Here is a 24280-nt window from a genome sequence, read left to right as displayed (position 1 = left end):
ATAGATTCCTACTATCATGTTTCAGATTTGGAATCTTCCACAGATTGGTTAGTTTTCCTATAACAAATGATTGGACGCACAAATTATTGCCCTGTCCTTGTGATGATGTTTCCCCTCAAAGTACTATCCATGTTGTTTTATTTTGTAAATTTTACAGTTATATTAGGCACACAGTTTTACTGCCATTTTTGAGAGAGGTGGGTCATCGGCAATGTCGTTTGGCTATGTTAGATATCCTACATTTGGATAATCATTTTTGTTTTTTAAAAAAAGTGATTTGCACTAAGAAAAGTATAATAAAATGCACTTTATTAAGTCCTTGAATGATTTGTATTAATAATTCTGTTTTTTAAGCCATTGAGTTATCGCTAAATGAACTGTTGTGATTTTTTTAAAACGCAATGATTTTTTAATGTATGCTTTTATGGTTGTTTTTAACAATCGAATAAAGTTATTTTTGATTTGATTTGATTCACTCACGGGTTAGTGGTGCAGTTTAAAGATGTTGTGATAGGAAAATTAGATTGATTGCTTTTGCACATACACGGTCATCTCACTGCCTATCCGTGTCAGGTGACACATGTACATTAATCGTATTTCCCTTGCTGGACCTTCTTGTGAATTCACAGCCCCTTACCTATTGCCTTAGTTAAATGCTTGATTGGTCATGGAAACACGCACCTGTGTGATTTTAGGGAATTTATTTACAAGACAAGGTTTGGAATGGACCAGAAGTGTCCCATAGGACACAGGATTGGCTGGATGCCCGTTGGAGTGGCAGGCAGAGTCCATCGTGAGTGACAGAGCCATGGGAAAAGGCAGAGTTTGCAGTGCCATTATCAATGAAAAAAAGAGATTTTCTGCAGGTCAATGTGTGGGTCCAAGCTGTGTGTTGGTGGACATCGGAAGACAGTGGAAGGAGAAGGTCAGTGGAATGATGGTATGTACAATCTGATGGTGTGACAGGGCTTTGTACATCGCTGGTAGGTAGGTGGACTTGCGCTTTACCATGGTGGCAGTTTCATCCTCAGATTCGTCCTCTGATGTGTCATGTGTCTCACATGCGGGTGGTGGTATGGTGGGAGCAGCACTGTGAGGCACAGACACATCAGGGTTCGGAGCTGAGGATGTGGATGCACCAGCAGCAGATGTTGGCGCAAGACCGCGGGAGGCACAGATGTGATATGATGTAGCATGGCCTGCCATGTCCGTTGAAGATTGCGCTGGTGTTCAGCCGTGGCAGCCATCTGTTGGAGTTCCCTCCTCTCCCTGGCCTCCATTATCCCTGACAGGCTGGATAATGCAGCACAGACACTACTGGAGCTATCCTGCCGGGTCAGTGTGTCCGCTCTCCGGACCCCAGCAATGTCATCCAGGGTGCGTTGGATATTATTGAGGGGTGTGTGGATGTCTGACATCCTCTGCATGTTGTTGTCGAGGCGATTCAGACACCGACTGATCTCATAAACGTTGGCTGCCAGGCTCTCCAAGCCCACCCGCACATAGTCCTGTGTCTCACATTGGACCTCAAGCACCATTGTGTGAAAGGCCACATATGGGTTACCTTGTTCCTGTGAGGCAACTGTGGTGGTGTGGTGCTTGCTGCTGAGTGGTTTGTGCAGGGGGTGGGCTGGGCGCAGTGCTGCTGGGTGGCCCTGCTCCTGGAGTTGGTGTGGCAAAGGAATCGAGGAGACACTGAAATTCATCCACATTGATGGTGGGTGTTTCCGACGAATCATCGTGGCGGAGTGAGTCGTCCTGCTGTCCAGGAGGTGTTGTCTCTCCCTCTGAAATGTTCATGGGAGATACAGTTTAACAGTGGTATCCATGTATGGGTATGCATTATTTGACTTAACAATCAGACAGAGGGAGACTGTACATTACAGATATTTTGTACAAAATGCATGTTAGTTTCTGAATGGTGATTATTTCAGAGACATCACGGATGTGAGGGTGTACTTGTACATTGTAATATCACAAGTTGCCTATGTGAGAAATGTGTCTTGACAGTGTCTACACACAAATGCTACCTGTTGTGTCCTGGTTTGTGTTATGTGACTAATGCAGTCCGGAACGCCTATTAGGCAATGTTGATGTACTCAGATTAGTATGTGTGTACACTGCATTGTGTGATGGTGGCACTTGCTGCCTTTGTTTAGCTGCCCCTTGTCCCTTTCATAAAATGGGCCTTTGACTTTTGTGTATGTACAATGCAGACATGTGGAAAGCTGTGTGGATTGTGTGTCCTTGTCAGAGTTGTGACACTTGTGCATAGTAGCTCATCAAGTGTCTTGTTAACATCAGGGGTTGTGTCTACATAAGGTTGTGACAGGGTGTGACATGCTCCCTTGAGGATGTGTTCCACACTCCGCAACATCAGTGAGGTGTCTTGCACCATGTGAGTCTCTTTGTCCTGCAGGCATGCTATCCATCATGCCCTATCACTTGCCTTATCAGTGTGGCTCAAGAAGTTGCAGCTTTGCAGGGGCTTGCACATGTGCATGTGTTTTGTGTGCTATTAGTCATGTGTGATGAGTGCCCACTTTTGGCACATTGGCAATGGGAGCCTACTTGGGGGCATGTTATCAGGGACGGCCTTAATGTTATCGGCGCTTTAGCGGCAGGAAACTTCCGCCAAAAGCGGCGATGATGTTCTTGAAAATATGCCGCATAGAATTCCAAGAGAAGCACATGTTCTGGTGTGAACATAGGATTCGATTGTAATTCTCTGCAGCATGTTATCAGGCACATTATCACCGCTTTGGCGGCAGTTTCATGCCGCTGAAGTGGCGATGATTTTAAGAACGTCCTTGATTCTATCCACCGTGTTTTTTCTACAGAGCTGCACTGTGTAGGACACATGTGCCTCTAAGTCGCTTTGGCTCCTTGTGATTTGTGTTGTGTGCATTGCGTCTGTCATGTTTAATCTTGCATGGTTTGCTTCCTGCACTTCTTTTGGATTACCCTTTCAGAGTATGGTGCAGCATGTATAGCAATTGTTGTTGCTGTCTGAGCAGACAGTGTCCACACCCATTACCCACAGATTTGGGGCCACATGTGGAGTGTGTGTGGCAGTGGTGGGCCGTTTTGTGCATCATACCAGGCGGTGACCTTCTGTACTCTGCATAAGCGCTTTGATTTTAGAAGGGGGGACCTCATATTCCATGCAGCGATCACAGTGGGTATTCGTGCGCATTGTAAAGGGGACCAAGCAGGACCTGAGCTTTCTTTAGGGTGCCAATACATATTGACAGCAGCTGTAAAGTTTAAGGCAGTCACATGCCTGTACATGCGCATGGATCTCGAGGAGAAGCCCCCTTTGGACATACTTAATTGAAATGGGAGGTACATGTAGGGAGAGAGATACCGGAAAGGGCTTGTGCTGAGATTGTAGAGTAAGCATGGAGGTGCACCAGGCACGCCCGCTTCCAAAGGCTTCTTTTTAATTTTTTACATCGCCTTACCTCACACTGGCAAAAAGTCAATGCATGTTTCTACACTGACTCATACGAATGCCCAAGGGTTCAGGGAGAGGGGGCAAACTTCCCTCACATGATTTGGGGGTGACCACTTTGGGCTACTTATTGGACCGTAGTGATGGCACTATTGAAGGTGTTGACGGACAGGGAGGTAGACCTGGCGTTGGGGGCTTGTATCCTACATTGCTTCCCACACACGGCTCAAATTGGGATTGCCGCAAGTTTATGGATAGGGGATTATTAGTGGCCATGAGGGGATATTACGATGCACTGGAAGGCAAGTGGGGCCACGAGTTTAGATCAATGGGAGTGAGAGTTCACCAAATGGCAAGAGTGTAATGGGATAGTTAGGCTACTACTGGTCAAGGGTACGGTGAGCAAGGGATCACTTGAGGCAGCTAGGGCATGAGACCATTTCTTTGGACCATTGGTGGACGAAGACAGCGAGAGCGATATTAACACTGAGCCAGGTGAGCTGGTACCAGGGTATGGCCTTTATAGCCCTTAGATGTAACCATTCAACACCATTGTAGACATGCATGATGGGTGAATCTAAAGTGGCAGCCTATATATTGTGTTTTTAGTGTTTACCTTCGGGATATCACAGACTAGACACTGCTAAGGCTATCAAAGAGTACAGAGCAACATGGCTATTGACATGCCTTGAGGGAGTGTGAAATAGACTTTCGGATGGATTTATTTGTGATGATGATGTTTGTTTATATGGCCTGTGTTGAAAATTGTTTGTTAATCCCCTTTTTGCATGGTTCTTCATATTAAAGGTAGTAGAGGAGACATGTCATAGTAACGAGCCAAGGACCCTATGCTCAGACAATTGTACATCATAGTGAGGGGAGAGGGACTAGGGGCCATTTTATCAAGATGAACGTTAAAATTATCGCTGCTTTAGCGGCAGGAAACTGCCACTAAAGCGGCGATAATGGGCTTGATGATATGCCCTTGTTAATTCCCATAGAAGCCCATGTTCTGGTGTGAACATGGGCTTCTATGGGAATTCACAAGGGCATTTTATCAAGCCCATTATCACTGCTTTAGTGGCAGTTTCCTGCTGCTAAAGCAGCAATCATTTTAACGCTGATCTTGATAATATGGCCCTAGGTTGGTGTGATTGTTAGATTTGAAGATCTAGCTTTCGCAGACATGAAGAGATTTTGAATTTGCAAGAGAAAATAGTACATGCCATGCGTTGACGTGGGGTGGGGGAGCGTGGTGGGTATTATGAACAGGGATATGTGTGAATGCAGGTAAGTTGACTTTGGATGACTGAATGGATTTCATGGTGCGCCTTGCATCGCATTTTGCAATGGAGGGCACACGACTAAGGGGCATATTATCAAGGACGGCGTTACAAATTATCTGCGCTTTAGCGGCAGAAAACGACAGCTAAAGCATCAATATTGGGCTTGATAATATGCCCTGAATAATTCCAATAGAAGTCCATGTTCTGGTGTCAACATGGGCTTCTATTGGAATTCTCCAGGGCATATTTTCAAGCCCATTATCGCCACTTTAGCAGCAGTTTTCTGCCGCTCAAGCGGCGATAATTTTAACCAAAATCCGTATTTTTGGTGTGACATTGCATGTGTTGTCGGTATACAGAGTCACTCATTACTTTCTCATCTTGCTGTACGCAGTGCTGCATAGCATGTACAGGCAAGGGGGCATTTTTGTAGAACATGCATGAGGTTGTCATAATGTCCCCCTTGTCTCATCACCACACTTATCCAAATCATCTTCACAAGGCCGCAACTCCCATGTGCCAAAATGAGTATGCAGTGTGAATGTGACTGGTTACGTGCACCAGTAAGCATGCCAGCGACAAGCTCAGCATACCTGCAACATTGCAAATGTGTCTGGCTCGTGTGCAAGGTTGTGTGGCCCTCCAAGTCACCCTTGTTGGCCATGCACATCCTTGCACACAAGTCAAACACATGTGCTATTTTGCAGGTGTGCTGGTCTTGCTGTTGGCATGCTTACTCGTGCACATGACCAGTCACATTCACACTGCATACTCATTTTGGCACATGGGAGTTGCTGCCTTGTGGAGATGATTTGGATATGGGTTGTGATGGTGCAAGGGGTGCATTTTGGCAGCATGCTGCGTCTCTATGTGATGTGGCATTTTTGTATGTGATGTGGCACTTATTTTGTGGTCTGAAGATGTACCTGGACTGTGTTTTTCTGACGTTTCAGTGCACATTTCAATGTCAGTGTGTCCGTCAAAGTGTGTCTAGCAATGTTTATGTTGGAGCAGTTGATGTGTGTCCATGCCACCATGCACAGGGCTATCTGGGACCTGAACCACAGTAATTGTGGGTATGCAATGCTATTTATTGTACATGTGTGCCATTGTGGCCATCCACCCCGTCCACCCACTCCATAGTTTGTACTCACCCTGTGGTTGTGTCTGGTCACCTTCAGCAGTGTCCAGACCCGGCACTCCAACCACCGTCTCCTCGGTGATGACTTGCGCCACCATTTCCTCCTGCTCATCCAGCTCCAGCAGGGGCCCAGGGCTACCACCTCCAGTGGCCATGGCTGCCCTCCGGTTGGCTGCGATCTTCTCTTTCGTGTTCTTTGTGCTGTCGTTCCAGCCCTTCTTTACCTCCTCCACGGTCCTCCTCTTCCTCTCTCCCACAGCATTGACCTTTGCTGTGATCTCCTCCCATCCGGATGAATAGCTCCTGCTGGTGTTCAGCTACCAGGCCATACAGGACCTGATTTTCCTGGTGGCTGAACCTGGGGTTCCTCCTCCTCATGGCCTTCCCCAGGCTCTCTGCCTGCTCCTCCTGGCTGGCTGTGGGGTTTGCTGTAGGCTCCGCTCTTGTCCCCGCTTCCTCCATGTCTCTGCTCTCTTCTCTGGTCTCCATTTTTTTTTTTTTTTTGGCCTGCTTGTGGGCCTTTTATAGTGCAATTTCCCGCTTGCTGCGTGCAAAATGCAGGTCTGTTGGCAATTGTCGGGCTGATTTTGGCGATAATTGGCTTAGCGTGTTTTTTTATCGCCGGCGCTAAGATTTTATCGCCATCCATTGGCGCCGGAACTGATAGCTAACGCTGGCTAGAGGCGCCTTGATAATACGTCGCTACTGCGGCGATAAAAACAGGACTTTGCCGGCGAAATTTTTTTTAGCGCTTGACAGCGCTTTGCGATAATTATCGCAATTTGTTGATAATATGCCCCTATGTATTTCTCAACTGCTCGACTTTCCAGAACTTGGTTTTAAATTTGCTTTCAAGCAGCACCTACTTGGCCGGTTTGTGATTTTTTATTTTATTTCCAAAAGAAACATTTTAAATTGGTTCCGTTTCGTTAAATGAAGTACTTGCGCTGCAAAATGAATTGTTTTTCTAACTGGGTAATCTATAGTTATAATTACAGTAAATGAGTTATTAAAGTAGGTATTGACGTGGAAAATATCACAGGCATGCCTTTTCACTGCATTAGAACACAGCATTAATGGAATCATGCATGAGTCACTACACCAATAAACGTCAAAGGAAAACACGCTTTTCCACACTAGGTGGCGCTGCAGTCATTCATTATAAACATGAAATTCTTTCTATATCCTGCACATTCATGTATAAACCAATTTGCTTTTTTACTAGATTGCGCCAAAACAACTCTCACCAAACCATTACATACAAGGAAAGTGCAGTAGCGAAAAAGAACTTGGGGCACTCTAAATCACGGATGTTGCAATGCGGTTATTCAACAGTGCTGCGTATAAATCAATTAAATCCAAGCCGACATTCACTAACACTTTGAGCCGGGATTGAGTTACTTTTGTAACACAAACTCGACGCAAAGTTTTACCATGGGATTTACTACCCAGTGCAATGGACAGTTTCCTAACGAATTCAAAGTTGCGCAATGTGCTGTTTGGATTATGCTGCTCAAGTTTTTTTTTTAAAGAGTGGTGCATGCAACCATCCCTGGATGACCACATCTTCTTTGGTAGTAACCCTTTTGAAAGAAATAGTGAGGTTACACGAGTGGTGCATGCAACCACACACGGAATTTGAGGCAAATCATCTCTATCTACAAACAATCGTAGGAAGGCACACCAAAGAGAAATGGTTTAATTAGGTCGAGCATGGCATTGCAGCGCATGCGCTGCAAGCTTTGTGAGGCATGCAGTATTCAGTATGGCGTGGAAGCTCTGTTTAAGCTCTGCTCACTCTCCGCCCATCTTTTTTATTGGATTAGGTCCTAAATGCTGCCTTCCCATTGGTTTTAGCCTTGTTAGTCCCTCCTCCTGACAGCCATGTAGTCATTTGAATACTTCCTTGGCTACTGGCCCCATTACTTTCAACACTATTTTGTTCCCGTGGCTCTCCCCCTCCCCTCCCACAGTCCATGACTTTGCGGACCACCACCACCCCCCCGCACTCCTGTTTGTGCCTTTTTGCCATTCCGCACTCCTTGTTTCAAATGCAATAGGACTCGCGTAAATGCAAGTTCTATTGTATTGCAAATGCCTGTTTTTAAAGTAGTGTGCAGTCATTTACATTTTACATGCGTGCAATGCCTTACATCACAGCCACCGCCCCTTCCCCTTCCTCCTACACAGCCCCGCTCAGATGACTCAGTGCCTTAGTCAGTCACCCACCTCTCTCTCTGCCTCCACGGCCGTGGCCGGACCCCTCACCTCCTCCAGATCCCGGTACCTTACAGCTCACCATGGCGAAGACAGCAGTGGGTAAGAGTGAGCCCCTCTTCTCATCCTGCAGGACTGGACCTGCCCGGCCGGAGCAGCGGAGGCCCAGTGCAGGCTTAACGTTAACATCTCTGGATCCGCAGCCCGGCCCCTGCTGGAGACAGGTAACTGCATCAAAAGGCAACTGACAGGAATTCCCTCCTGCACTACCAGTCATTTCACTCCCGGGCATTACGAGATAATTTGCCCATCGAATTGTTCCTCCACCAGTGACTATATACAGCAGTCAGAGATGTTATGTGAAAAACTGATACAAAGGAAGTATCTGAGGATCTTAAGCATTGAGCTGCTGGTAGAAATTAGGTTAAGATCCTTACGAGAAAGTATTAGGAGCAGTCCATTGACATTTTAGCGCCAGTAGTAAGACACAATATGGGATTTGCAGAATTATTTCCCCCTCTTGTCTTTTCTTTTTATAAATTAAAGTGGCGCTCAAATTGCCGTGGGTTTTTATTCCTTTAAACTATCAAAAATCGTATTTGGTACCGGTAGAAAACAAATGAGTTAGAAGAGGTACATTCATTAGGAGTGCTTTACTATGAAAGCTCCCCACTCCAATATAGCACCATTAAAATAGCGACGGTCACGTGACAGGGAAACAGGCTGGTTTCCGGTACGCAAACCGCCATGTTTAAATTGGATCTCTGACCGCGATTTACAGAGGAACGAGAAAATGCTTGTCCGGCTTTGAATGCGGTAAGGAGATCTGGGGCAGTCAGTAGCTGTAAGATGTGAGGGTGTAAATCTTCGGGCAAAGTGTGAGCTGATGACCGGCGAGTTAGGGCATGCATTTGTAACGATTTAAAGTGAGATGTAGAAATTACAAGGGGAACAACTGCAGCCATTTGAGGGTGATTCAGTCTGATATTTGCATCCCTGAGTGGCAAAGTAAACTTGTGAGTGTGGCTATATTGAAGGAAACACATAGAGGTCTATTAGGATGGCGGGCGGAAGGCCCGCCATCGAAGCCCAGAAAAACGCCGGTCCAATTAGCATCACGGTCGTGACCGCCGCAGTGTGATTTTCCGCCCGCCACTTTTCCGCCGGTTGCAGTCCGCCCGCTTGCCTGGTGGGCGGAACTGGACCGCTACAATTGTTGCGGATCAGGGCCAAGCACCGCTGGCACGATTATGATGCCGGCGGTAATCAGCCTTTCCGCTGCAGTGGGACCGCCATGGCAAGGCATGTGGAGATATGTTCTGGGGGCCCATTGAGGGCCCTGAATATGTTGGGGGTGTGGGTGCACTGGGGGGTCATGTCCCTGTACCAGGTGGCAGGCACTGTGCACTGCCTGTCACGCAGTGCAGGGATATGCATTACATGCTCTTTTTGACATCGCGGCGGTGCTACTGGCTGCAGTGACTACCGCAATGTTAATCGCTAAAATCTGACCGCCGCGGTCAGATTTTGACTGCGGAGCATCCTAATTGGACCGGTGGTTATGCTGCAGTCTTTGCGGGCGGTCTTTTCCCGCTACCATGGCGGTCGGGGAGATTTTACGACCGCCATCCTAATGGGCCCCATAGTTGTGTCAGTGTAATATGGTAATAAAAGGGCCGGGCCAAGAGTTGGTCATAGCGGTGCACAGCTATAACTGATATTATTAGATCTGTCCGCTGCCTTTGACACGGTCCACCATGAGCTTTTATTAGACCGGTTAAGGTCATGCGGACTTCAGGGCAAGGCCTTGAATCTTATAAAATCCTTCCTTTTTGATAGATCTCAAGTGGTCGCCATGGGTGAGCACTGTTCAAGGCCATTTGTGTTGCCCTGTGGGGTTCCACAGGGATCTTCTTTGAGCCCGACCCTGTTTAATGTCTATGTTTCATCCCTGGCCCCTATTATTAAGACATTGGGTTTCGATCTTACATCCTATGCCAATGATATCTCTGCGGCCAGGATTGGAGGGGGGCATGGAAAACTGCTTTCACAAATGCATGATGGCAGTGAGTGGCTGGATGGCAGAAAACTGCTTGAAGCTAAATTCTGATAAAACAGAGGTGATAATATTCGGCAATATCCCCAATTTTTGGTATGCAAAATGGTGGCCTGTTACTATGGGGAAACTCCCTGCCCCGGTTCAGAAAGTAAAAAATTTGGGAATAATTGTCGATGATAAATTGAATTTGGGTGCCCAAATTAATTTGGTGTCTTCTTCTACAGCCTTTGTTTTGAGAAAAAGATTCTGCCGTTCTTGCCAGCAGGGAGTCAGAAAACAGTGGTCACTGCCCTGGTGCTGTCAAAGCTTGACTACTGTAACAGCCTCTACTTAAATATTCAGGAACGTTTCTTGAATAAATTACAAAGGCTTCAAAATGCAGCCGCCAGACTACTGACCGGGGTCCCTAAGTTTGCAGCTATTTCCAAGGAAATTCAGAAGTTGCACTGGCTCCCTGTTAGGAAGAGGGTACTTTTTAAATCTTTGAGCACCGTTTTTAAAGCACTTCATGGGGTTGGTCCAGAATATTTACAGAAGCAATTTAAGTGGTACACACCCACAAGATATTTACGCTCCTCAGGTGCTAAAATGGCGACTGTCCCGAAGATAAAAAAGGTCTCCTGGGGAGGCCGAAGATTTGTATTCGGAGCAGCTAAGGCGTGGAATGATCTTCCGGTTCAGCTAGAATGGCGCTTAAGACTTGGTTGTTTATCCATGAGAATTTCTCCACTGCCCTTCAATAGTCTGACTCTTTTTGGTAACGACCAGTAGGAAAGGAAACTAGCGCCAGGACACCCCAGGGTAACCGTTGCGCTTTACAAATTAATTAACATAACATAACATAGCTAGGGAAATGCTTACAACAGGAATTTGAAGCTATCTTAGAAATTGTGGGTTAAGCTAATATTAAGCTTTTTTTCGGTACACCTACTTGGCGAATACTACAAAATATGATTAACTCTTGGTTCAAGGCCTTGTGTGAGGTTTTACTCAAGAGTAAACTAGCACTGCACAATCAACCAAGCAGAAAAAGTAAATGAGGGTCTTTTGGTTTTATTTATTGGACTCCTCCCAGGAAGTCATGCAATAGTTTTGTTTGCAGAAGCTTCTCAACTCTTCTGTAGCCCAACAGAGATCTACAAAATTGCTACATTTGTCAGCCTTAAGATGTCTTCCCCCAAATATTTTTCCTACTCCCCTCCTACTTGCTGAAGTTTGTGTTGGCTTTGGGCTCTGCGCACTTTACCATAGCTAACCAGTACTAAAGTGCTTGTGCTTCCTCCGTGAAGTATAGTAAAATTGCCTGCACCTGATTGGCACGTTTAATGTACTGATAACTTTGAAGTAAAGTGGTACAGCTGGATAAATTGAATATTCACAGGTGCAGAGACAGGAAGTACTTCTTTCTGATGAAGCATACAACTTCTGCTGAATTAAAACATACTACTGGCTACCAACATCTGGTAGGAGTCAAAACCCCTCTCTGCAATATTTCTGAAAGCTTGTTTTTAGTCTGATGATGTAGCTGCACTGTCAAGTCATACCTAACAAGTCTCACCACTTGCCTGCAGACATTGGTGCTGTTGGACTTGGCTCTCTCTGCAAGATCAACCCCAAACGTTTTGCCTTCAGCGCTCCTATTTTGGCCAAATAATTTTTTGTTGGCTCTGGGACTTGGTGGACTTCTCCACTGCTAGCTAGTGCTAAGCCTTCTTTTAGCTAATTGGGGTAGCTCGTGCTTAGGCCCCCCATAACTTTCAGTTCACAAATTTTTGCCCTTTTTTCCAACATCCTGGGGATTCTAAAGATACCCAGAGTTTGTGGATTCTCCTAGAAGGGATCGAGAAATCAGCCAAACTACAGCTAACTTTGGGTTTTTATGGAAAAATGGGAAAAAAAGTGCTACAGAAGAAAGCATCTGTTTTTTTCTCCTGTAAATTGTATCACCAAACAGTTTGCAGTGCTAAAGTCCCTTTGTTCCAAGCTTTCGGGAACAGGCACACTTTTTTTAGAAAACCACATTTTTCAACACAGTTCATGCATCTTACTAGGACATTGCCCTTTTTTCTATTTTTTTGGGCTTTCAACCTCCTTCCAGTTAGTGGTAGGAATGGGTGTGAAATCAATGGTGGATCCTGTAAAGCAATACATTTCCGAAAAGCAGACAAAATTCTAAATTTAACAAGGTGTTATTTGTATAGATTCTATAAGGTTTTCCTATAGAAAGTAACATCTGAAATAAAAGACATATTGAGATTGAGTTGAAAAAACATCCATTTGTGCCCATGTTTTCACCTGTAACTTCTAATTATGGCAGATTTTTGGGGGGCGGATCTTGCCTGACTCCAAGATGGCAACTAGTTAGGAGAGCTCTCGTGACCGCCACTACAATCAGGCACAATTCTGGTGCACGAAGCGAGTCAATTACACTATTTATGTCGCAGAGCAAAGGTTCAGGGCAGATACGGCCAAAATGCTGCAAGGCAAATATCTAGCAAGCATAGTGGAGCGACTGGCGGATGCTGGGAAAACTGAGGCCTACTGCCTGAGATGGGTGCGCAGCCTCGGAATGGTGTTGAGAAGAAGGTCCCCAGACAGAGGCAACAGTGATGCGGAGGTGACTCTGCGAGAACCCCAGCGGACATAGCGAGAGAGGTGGGAGAGGTCAGCGAAGAGGCGGACGATACGGGAGTGCCGCACCCTGGAACCCTGGATCACGCAGGAAGCAGGGAGACAGAAACAGAGGTGTGTGATCCCAAGGAGAGGTAATTGGCTGAGCCGGGCGTGGCACCTACCTGAACCTCCGGCCAAGAAATTGAGAGCTGCGGGGCTGCTAGGGAGGTGGCGCGTGCACCCGGTCCGCTGGAGATAGTCGCCGAACTGGCAAGAGGCTAAAAAAAACTACAGTAATGGAGGACCTCGCAGAGCTCGGCTAACTCCGGGCTCAGACAGCAAAGACCCCTGTGAGCACAGAAGTGGTGGGCGCAGGGGATGCGGTGGGACAGCTGACACCAGATTGGTGCCCCGAGATGAAAGGCAGAGAGGAATGTAGACAAAGGTACAAGTGGCCTGGGTGGCACGATTAGCCAGGCGTGGGGCGATATCCACCAGCTACCCAGATTGCGTGATCTGGCACAGTGGAGTTGCCCAGGAGGTGATGTGGGCAGCTGGGACCCTGGGAGCCAGAGCCGACCTGGCAGGAGGTGGGAGATCTTGAAGGTACACAAGTCCTAAGAGGTTTGCTTCGGCCAGCCGAGTGGCTGCACACACCATGGGGGAATAAGATGAAAGTGCCTCAGAGTTGGGCCGTGGCAATATAGAAACAAAGCAGCAATTGACAAGTGAACAATGGTAGGAATACAGAAAATAGTGCAAAGTCAGGCCGCAAAAGTATGCTATGTGACCAGGGCAGAGGGGACTAACCGACCCGACTGGCCGAGCTCCCTGTGGTCGAACTGGTGGCCAGGCTGCCATGAGGAGTGGCCGGGAACAGGCTACAGACACACTCTGCAAAAGACCTAACTAGGAAGAATACAGCAAGCACAGAATGAAGAGGAAGGAATAGACAGGGGAAACTACCAATAGACAGTGGAAGACATTGAGAGGAGCCACTGGAAGATTATAAAATGGGGAAACCAGATAAACAACAGTTGAAGCTGCAACTCGAATTATGCAAGACCCCTAAGTCTTGTGAAATTTGCGCTTCAGACCCCAAAGTGTCGCCTGATGACAGGGAGACTTCGGCTGAGGCAGACCTGAAACACATATTGCGAACAATGCAACAAAACTTCTCAAATATCGATAGTAAAATTGATGCTCTCACCTTTTGTATGGACAGAATGTCAGAACGACTGGACAAACATAATGAGTGACTTGATACAGTGGAGCAGAGAGTATCAAATGCGGAGGATGTACTGCAGGCGGAATCCACAGCACGTGGCACAATCGACGAAGACTTAGAAGCAAGATCGAGAAGGAATAACATTAGAATTATTGGTATAGCTGAATCGACCAGTATCAATAACATGGAGAACTATGTGAAGCGGGTGCTGATGGACCTGTTGGGCAGAGAAACCTTCTCTGATATATTTGTAGTGGAGATGGCCCATCAGTCACTGGCGCCTCGCCCAGTGCCAGGGCAGCCCCTAGGACAATTATCACCAGATTATTAAATTACGCAGAGTGTGATGCAATGCTGAGGAAGGCTAGAGAGTTGGGAACCCTGCGTCTTGAAGGAACCAAGATATCCCTGTTCCCAGACTTCACCCTGCAGGTGCAGGAGGCGCGCCGCTTGCTGAACTGAATCTGGTGACCTGAATCTGGAGTATTTCATGCAATACCCTGTGAAACTGAGAGTGAAACTGGAGGGCAAGGTGCACTAGTTTATGGACACGAAGTCAGTGATGCAGTTTAGTAAACAGAAGGAGCGAGCAGGAAAACAATAGGGCTCCCCTGGAGGATCAAATGGAGATGAGGAAGAAACACAAGAGAATGAGGAACACTGATGCCTGAGACAGGGAAAACGATGAGAATCCCAATCTAAAGACCCAATGCAGAGACTATTAGAGGAAATATGAGAGCTGAATTATCGGATTGTAGACTTGAAGGGCAAACCCTTACCTCCCGCGCTCCAGTGGGGGGCACACAGTTGCAAGGATGTCGCCGAAGCATCCAGTGTCGACAATTGGTAAGACCGCTCCAATAACTGCTAATGAGTGAAGTAGGCCTGGGGTGTGGGGGCCTTGATTGAGTGCTCATATTGCACTGGACACGCAGTATAGGGAATGACAAGCCTAGAAGTCTTTGCAAAATTGGCAGTAATACTGCAAATGCCCTCAATATGAAACAGGGCATCAGAATGGCCCATGCGGCACATGAGTGGCAGGAAGTGGCTGGAAGCCGGAGAGTAGGCAACATTTGCCCCAAGGTGTGCTCCACCAAATACGATGGTTTATCTAATGTTTTTTCATTGGGGTTTTATTAAAGGAGGGATGGAGGGACACACAAATGCTCTGAGTGTTGGGGATATACATTGAGTGGGAGGGACAGTTAGGGTAGGACTTGTTGCTATTTTTTGTATGTGAAGAAATGCATCTGAACACCGAACCAGGCACTACAGCAGTACAGCACAACACATGAACCAATGGCAGATGTAAACACAGAGGTGACTAGCGAGAGGGCATGTCGGGAGCTGAGGCTATTAACTTGAAATGCTAGGTGCCTTAATGATAACAGAAAGGTCAGAAAAGTTGTGGCAGATCTGAAGAGACACAAAATAGATATTGCAGTCCTACAGGAAACACACCTTAAACCAGATGACAGGGCACTGATGCAGCGCAGGATGCATGGCCAGTGCTATGCTGCTGGCTACACATCCCATGCCAGAGGGGTGCTTATTTGGGCTGATCGTAGCTTCGGGAGCTACACAAAGATCCAGGAGGTCGATACATAAGAGTGAAGTGCCACAAGGATGACCTGGTCTTCTTAATGATAGGCATATATGGGCCAAACTATGATGATCCCCAATTTTCTCACTCTGTGGAGGCCAAATTGCACCTATGGGCAGACCTACAGATATGGGGGGAGACTTTAATTGCATTTTAAACCTAGACATAGACCGCTGTAAATGTCCAGCCAGGTGCTCCTCAGCGGAAGAATGAACTATTCTTAATCTGATGCAAAGAATGAGCCTGGTGCTCATATGGAAGCAGAGGTCCCCCGCTACAGGGTGATATACTCATTATTCCTCAGTATACGACACCCACATCCACAAAGATTACTGGCTGATTTCTAGTGGACGAAAATCATGAGTCTTACAATGTTCTCACCACTCCAGGACCTACTCTGACCACTCCTCAGTACAATTGACATTAGAGTACCAAATACATTGAGTTCCGGTATTTACTTGGAGGTTTTCGCCGTACTCTTTGTTGCGCACTGTTTTCAAGGCAGAACTGACACAAGCAATAGAAGAATATTTTACGCAAAATATAAGATCGGTTAACACTTTTGAAATGGTATGGGAGGCCTTTAAGGCCTATATCCGAGGGATTACTATTGCCTAGCATGCAGGGGTACTTGGCTCGATAAGGGGAAGATTTGAGACCTTAGAAAAAGCAATAGGAAAGCTGGAGGGGGCGTTCCTGGAGGGAGAAGGGCCTATAGTCATGGCTGACATAAAACAGAGGTTAGAGGATTTCCAGGAGTCGCAAACAACGAAATCATGCATTTATAGAAATATTCTACTGTGCTCTCCTACAGAGGGCGAGATAGTCCTAGTGCGACATTGGCCAGTATACTCAGATCACAGACATAATAGACGATGGAGGTCGCACCCTCCATGCCCAGAAGATATAGTACAACAGTTCAGCAACTATTAGAAAACACTTTACAGTTTGCACATCCCGACTGACAATGACACACTGATCGAATACCTGACTCACATAAAAATGCCATGGTTAGTCCCAGAGCATAGGCAGCATCTGCTGGCACCCCTGCAGCTAGACAAAATCAGGCCCACACTGCATAGCATGTTAGCAGGCAAAGACGAGGGATCTGATGGATTGATGGTGGTATTCTATAAGGAGTTTCAGGAAGTACTACTACCGCACCTCAAAACACTATGGGGCATATTATCAAGACAGGCGATGAAATTATCGCCACTTTAGCGGCAGAAAACTGCCGCTAAAACGGCGATAATGGGCTTGATAATATGCTCTATGGAATTCCAATTGAAGCCCATGTTAGACGTCCTTCACATTTAACATGGGCTTCAATTGGAATTCCATAGAGCATATTATCAAGCCCATTATCGCCGTTTTATCGGCAGTTTTCTGGCTTGATAATATGCCCCTATATCAGGAGATGGCAGAAGCAGGGAGAATGCCCCCTACTCTAAGAGAAGCTATGATAGTGATGTAGCTCAGATTTCATCTGGAGTCAGGCATTGCTATTATTGTGCTTCAGACAGACTGCATTTAAAATGACGCAGATTTTGGCGCAAGCAAAATGAAAACATGAAAATGAATCAAATGTTTTTTTTTTGTGGCAAATTTTGGTGCATGCAAATGAAAACATGAAAGAGGCCTGCAAATGAAATCATGTAAAACAATGCTCATTTAATTAATCATGGTTGTTTTAATGTGTAGTTTAGATTTAACCTCATTATAGAATACATATTTAATTTAGATTAATTTAGAAAATGTGTCTTGAACTAGCATATTTGTGCTGAATTAACAAGCATTTTTGCAGTGTAGAAAAAGCTTGTGATTAGTTTCCTTCCGATGGCTCACTGTGGCCTCTTTAGCCTTGAGATAAGGAAAATGGTATGTGTTCTGTTTTCTCCCAACTTTCAATGAACGGGCTTTGTTGATAAATCTTGCTCTTCCGTGTCCGTCTCTTCGACCTTCATTATGTTGCATATTTTTTTTGTTTTTTGTAGCCTGTTTAAACAGTGGAGTGAAGAGAAAAACTGCAGCGCACACAGTTTTCTTATAAAATGTATTTCCTGTTTCCTCATAATTAATAACTTTTGTTACATAAAATGTAATTGTTTTAAAATGTAAAAGGATGTGAAGCCATGTAATGAGGAACACGCCTGATTAATGACGTATCCAGTCAGCCCATGGGGAGACAATGGGGCCGATTACGATCCTGGAAAAACCCGGTACAAACTTTTTCTCTGTCTGACTCGTACCGGGTTGTAAAACTTTACAAACATGCAATTACGATTCGTACGGAAACACCATTTCCGTACGAATTGGAAAAAAGACCAACTGACAGAAAAATACATACAAATGTGATCCGGGACACTGCGGACGTGACGTTAGGCATGTTTTTACGTACCAGCAATTACGATTCGCACCAACTGCAGTCCGGATGGGAAAATTTTTACGGCACCTAAAAAGTGCCGGAAAAGCTAAGTACGCAGCGATGCGAGCTGATTAGGGGGCCCGGTACGCGCCGTACCCCCCCCGCCCCCCTGTATGTACGGAGCGTACCCCCCAGCCCCCCATATGTACGGAGCATACCCCCGTACCCCCCAGCCCCCCGTATGTACGGAGCGTACCCCCCAGCCCCCCGTATGTACGGAGCATTCCCCCACCCCCGTACGCGCTAGGGGTCCGCACCGTACATACGGGGGTTGGGGTATGCTCCGTACATACGGGGGGCTGGGGGGTACGCTCTGTATATACGGGGGTGGGGGTACGCTCCGTACATATGGGGGGCTGGGGGTACGCTCCGTACATACAGGGGGCTGGGGGGTACGCTCCGTACATACGGGGGGCTGGGGGGTACGGGGGTATGCTCCGTACATACGGGGGGCTGGGGGGTACGCTCCGTACATACGGGGGCTGGGGGGTATGGGGGTACGCTCCATACATACGGGGGGCTGGGGGGTACGGGGGTACGCTCCGTACATACGGGGGGCTGGGGGTACGCCGCGGGGGGCTGTGGGTATGGCGTGCCCATCTGCGGGGGGGCTGGGGGTACGGCGCGAACATACCGGGCACTTGTTTGGACTTCTCCATGGTTGCTATGGGAGTTCGCTCCGGACGGTCTTTTTTCCATACAGTTGTACAATCGGACGGATGGGACGGATCGTACTTGCGCATTTGGACTTCAGTTTTCCCATTTGTACGTAAAAATGTCCGGGGACGTGTCGGAGACTTTTCCCGACCCGAGGACGTGTGGGGGAATTTTCCCAATGCGATTTGTATGGACTTTTTCCCATACGAATCGTACTTGGCAGTTTGTACGGCGCTTTTACCATTTGTACGGAAAAAAGTCCAGATTCAATTCGGTTGGGGAAATTTTTTCCAGGATCCTAATCGGCACCAATGTGTCTTGAAGTTCTGATTGGACCAGCTACGAGGACCAAGCACGTGGGGCCCGATTCACAGAACAAACTTAAGACTAAATCCTAAACTTAGTACCATTCTGGTATTCACAGAATGCACTTAGTACTTCTGGTATTCACAGAATGAACTTACTACTTTTGCTATTCACAGAATGAACTTAGTACTTTTGCTATTCACAGAATGGATTTACGACTCCTAAACTTACGTCCGCACTCGGGCCGGAAATTCCGGTCCGGAGGCGGAGCTTCTGGTCCGGAGGCGGAGCTTCCGGTCCGGAGGCGGAGCTTCCGGTCCGGAGGCGGAGCTTCCGGCTCGGAGGTGGAGATTTCAGCCATAACTAAATCGGCCGGAATCCCCACCTCCCGGCCGGAAGCTCCGCCTCCGGCCCGGAAGCCCCGCCTCCGGCACGGAAGCCCCACCTCCGGCACAGAAGCTCCGCCTCCGGCCCGGAAGCTCCGCCTCCGGGCGAGTGCGGACGTAAGTTTAGGAGTCGTAAATCCATTCTGTGAATAGCAAAAGTACTAAGTTCATTCTGTGAATAGCAAAAGTAGTAAGTTCATTCTGTGAATACCAGAAGTACTAGGTGCATTCTGTGAATACCAGAATGGTACTAAGTTTAGGATTTAGTCTTAAGTTTGTTCTGTGAATCGGGCCCGTGGACTTTTGCTTGAAATATGGCTTACAACTGGGAGGGGTGGCTTTTTGCTCATTTTTTTCCGGGACGCCAGGCAGGACACTAGACAGATCACTGGAAGCCATAGAGAGAGAAGGAGAGGCTGTGTCTGTGGGGGCTATTTTGCAGCTCCTGAGACAGAGAGACAGATGGACAGCACAGAGAGGCAGAGAGAGAGAGAGAGCTGAGAGGATCAGAACAGGTTTAGATTTTAGGTGCTAAACTTTAAATGTAATGCTTTGACTAATTGCTTTTGAAAAGATGTATTTGTCCTATGCATTTATTTCTCTTTATGGGAGATTTTTGCCATTTATTAATGATTGATTAGCCTTGCAAGACTCACTCTTTTCCTAGAAACTCTTTAAGATTTGTGACTGACATTTTGCGCCACATTTTCTTTTCTACATGTGATGCTTTATATGCAGACTGTAATATGCTCTGTATTAATTCTATTTTCCTATTTTCAGTTCTGTAACCTGATTGATATTTGACTAATCAATAAAGTGTCAAAGAACTTTAACTTTTAACTAGAAAATAAAACCCTTTAAAAATGCTCACAACACTCTTTATTGGCTTAAATATTAAATGCATTTCAGATTTTTCATGTTTATGTAAAGTCTCCCGAAGGTAATATACAGTGGCAAGGGTCCAGTACCTTTACAGTGGTAAATTATAGGTAAATGAGGTTTTACATTGTGAAATTACCGTAACAGGGATGCCCGTTATAGCCGCTGCTCCATGCGATTTTGGTTGACCCCCTGACCTGCGTGCTGCGATAGTACCATAGCCATAGTGGTCTGAAATTTCCTGGTTATAATCTTATAATATCGGCATATACAGAGGACACGCTAGTAAATGTTCATAACCAGGACACAAATCTCTCCCCTATGCTCGAAGAGGTGGTCCAATTCAGGAGCCATTCGGGTCTGCAAATTAACTGGGACAAGTCGATCATTCCCCTGTCATGGACTCTCCAAGTTTAGATTACCCCTTAAAATGGACAACCGACTTGGTACGGTATCTGGGTATTTGGGTTCACACAGACCCTTCGGTGGTGCTCCTCGAGCACTATGACGGTGGCCATCCAGAGGCTCACAGAAGATATCGACAGATGGATTAGACTCCCTCTGTCATTAGTTCGGTGGGTAGCATTAATGAAAATAGTCATTCTGCCAAGATTCCTATTCTTGTTTCAAAATATACAGATGCTATTACCCCGTACAATGTTCCAGACTGCGTTCCCTTTTGATCACGCTGGTCTGGGTGGGACGACAGCCTAGAGTGCGCTGTGATCCGTTTACCTGACAGGGTGGCCTTAACGCCTCTAACATAGAGATGTACTATAGAGCAGCCCAAATTATATTTGCGCACTACTGGCTTGCGCACTACTGGATCCATGGTCCACAAACTATGCCACAATTATACCTGGAGAGAGATGCAGCCTCCCTGGTTACTCTGCCACAGACTCTTTTTGTCAACGCAATACGGCGACATGGGGTCTTTGACTCCCTAGCAGTCACAACACAGGCTTGGTATGCGCTGCTGAATAGACAAGCAGGAGGATTGTTATGGTTCCCAGATATACCAATTCACTGGAGTTTGTGGTTCCCAATTGGCCAAGTGGGAGGGTGAGAAAGGCACTCTGCACTGTGGGGAACGGCAATATGGGCAACATCTTTATGAATGGGTAAATGAGATGCTAGGACGGCATCCAGGAAAGGGTCCAACACACAACAGGGTTGGCCAGATACCACTACCAACGCATCAGGCACACAATGCAAGAACTATTAGGGGAAGCCATGGTAGAACCACAACCTATGGACATATTTACAACCTCGATAAGGACAGACACACCCATTAAACTAATAACTAACTTTGACACCAGCGTGCAGGAGGCACACAGGCTGGGAATGCTTAACGGTATACTAGATTGGCAACGAGATTTGGGCAGCCCCCTTAATGACAAGGAGTGGCAATACTGCTGCAAAAGGACCAAAACAATTTTCATTAATAGGCGGCATAGACTCATCCACTTCAAGTTTTTGCAAAGAGCCTACTATACACCCAAAAGACAATGATGATATGGGCTGCGGGAGGACTCAAAGTGTCAGAGATGAGGCAAGGACAATGCTGGGTTTATGCACACTGCCTGCCACTGTGCTGGGACTTACGAGTACTGGGGAATAATATTTCACGAGCTACGGACCATAGTGAGTGCCGTATTAGAACCAGATCTGAGGATGGCACTGTTGGGACATGATCTGAGCGTGGAGAAGTCCATCAGACCATTGATGGTCATAGGCCTTTTATTAGCCAAGAGAATGGTAGCTATGAGATGGGCTAGAGGGCCGACACCCACAATTTAAGACTGGCATCCAGATATGCTTCACTGTAGCACACAAACTGATGCATAGAATGAGCTGTTTCCCCACCAAAAACAGACCCAAAAGTTGCTGGGGGCCATATTAATCATACTTAGTTAGCAAAGAGACGGGAGAATGAAAATGGGAATGTGGATTAGATTAAACTAAATACATAATGTAGATTCCACAAACTGGAAGGCACACTTATCCATGAGTATGAACCAATACTAATTTTACCTAGAGAGGCCTGCAACAATGTTCCTCAGATGGTGCAGAGTCTGATGTATCACATGACGTACCTAACGGCCAAGAGGCACCTGAGTGTAATCTGCCAATCACGTGCAGTTGTAATGTACTGTGATGAACATTATAAGCAATGACTGTAATGCCTGGTCAAGATGTATGCTACTGTTACTAATTCAATAAAAGCAATTAGAACATTTTTTTTTAAACTATCAGCAGAAATGAAGGATTTGGGGTGCATGCTTACCCCTTTTTGTTCTTCCCAGCAGAGTTCAACGTGGATCCCTTTCTCCAGGTCCCCCTTTTACAGGAGCATCTTCACCCCAAGGAATACGACCCTGTTTTCGGCGATACACAGGGAAGTGCTTTATGTACCATACCCATTGTATGACTTGCCCACATATGGGTCGGACTCCGGTATTGGGCACTTTTCCACAAGTACCATGCATATATGTGCATTCAACAAATATGCAGTCTAAATGTACACACATGCATCGATATATATGAAAAACCATTGCCCATAGCTGCAAGACCGCCACAGCCACACTGAAGGCCCCGCAGTCAGCTTGTAATGCTGCGGTCGGAAGACCACCAGCTTTGCAGTCTTCTCGTGGTTGTGGCTGCAGTCTTCAGGCAGTAGGACCACAACATTCATAATCAGGCACTAAAGTATTTAGCCATAAAGACAATATTAATTACAATAATATGTAAAGGTTTGGAATATTCTATGTTACTTTTTTGAGACACAGGAAAATCATTTTTAAATAAAAGAGTTTAAAAGCAAAAATCCAACTGAACAAAATGTGAAACGGTATGTGAACTAGGAGGATGGGAGTGAGAAGTATGCGTGATTTGAGTAGCATTTTATTCTTTATATTGTCACTGAATAGAACGTATGGGCTTTTATTTTAAGTAGATTTCTACATGCAGTATTTTCCTTCAAAACCGCAACTGAACTACCAGTGGAGATGTTATGCCTTATAAATTGATAAATATTCTGGCAGTGGATGCAACCCTTGACTCCAATCACAGTCTGTTCGTGGGATAGGTTCTGCCCCCTGGAGCTATAGCCAGCTGCATCTGCCATTTCAGAATGGCACGATAGGAGCAATTATCTGCTAACCCCTTCAAGTAATGTGCAACCTAATGGCCGCTCGCAGAGACCATTACAGTTCTGCCCTCTGACATTGCCTTTCTAATGGGGCACAAGGTATTTGTTTCAAGCTTCCTGTTATGTTTAATGATTTGAGAAATCAGAAGTCAACAAACTGACCTCTGTTCACCAGGTATCAGGTTAAGAACTTTTTTTTCACATCAGTGGCTTAAACATTTTGCCTGTTATGTTAAATATTTAGATACAAGCACACATATATTCACTGAGCCTGAACTAATGCTTATTGCTTGTGTGTTCGATGCATTTTTATCTATTTTCTTATGATAACCAATGTAATAAAATCTTAAAATGCTAAGTGCAATCGTACAATTGTGCTATCCTTGTCATTGTAAAAATCAGAAACAAAAAGTTTGTCTACGGATCTCTACATTATTATATAACAGCAGCCAGTTAGGGTTGCCTTCCTCAAAACTACACACCATTTAAACTTTCCAAAGCCTAATCAAGGTAATACCTAGTATGGGTTCTGGTGCAAGAAGTGGAATTGCTGAAGATGGCGGCCGAGCAATAGTGCAGCTCCTGATGCAGCTCAAATGCTGTCAACTAGGTTTTTCGACAATAAACACTGGACACGACAACAAAATCACACATGAAAACAATCAATCAATCAATCAATCAGTGACACTTGTAAAGCGCGCTACATACCCGTAGGGTCTCAAGGCGCTGGGGGGGGGGGGGGGGGGGGGGGTGCCGCTACTGCTCGAACAGCCAGGTCTTCAGCTTCTTCCTGAAGGAGAGGTGGTCTTGGGTCAGGCGCAGGGAGGGAGGGAGGGAGTTCCAGGTCTTGGCGGCCAGGTAGGAGAAGGACC

General features: G+C 46.2%; 1 long non-coding RNA gene across 1 annotated transcript in view; it reads left to right on the top strand.

The window, feature by feature from the left end:
- Positions 1–7808: 7808 nt before the first annotated feature.
- The window catches only part of LOC146817178 (uncharacterized), a 153075-nt gene continuing 136603 nt past the window's right edge, over positions 7809–24280 (top strand). Inside the window, exon 1 of the long non-coding RNA XR_014962498.1 lies at positions 7809–8322. This is a non-coding gene — a long non-coding RNA (uncharacterized LOC146817178). The remainder of the gene's footprint in view (positions 8323–24280) is intronic.

Source organism: Triturus cristatus, chromosome 6 (genome assembly GCF_964204655.1).
Source record: "Triturus cristatus chromosome 6, aTriCri1.1, whole genome shotgun sequence".
NCBI lineage: Eukaryota > Metazoa > Chordata > Amphibia > Caudata > Salamandridae > Triturus > Triturus cristatus.
Note: the sequence above shows the minus strand (reverse complement) of the source record. Positions and strands in the feature narration are given on the sequence as shown.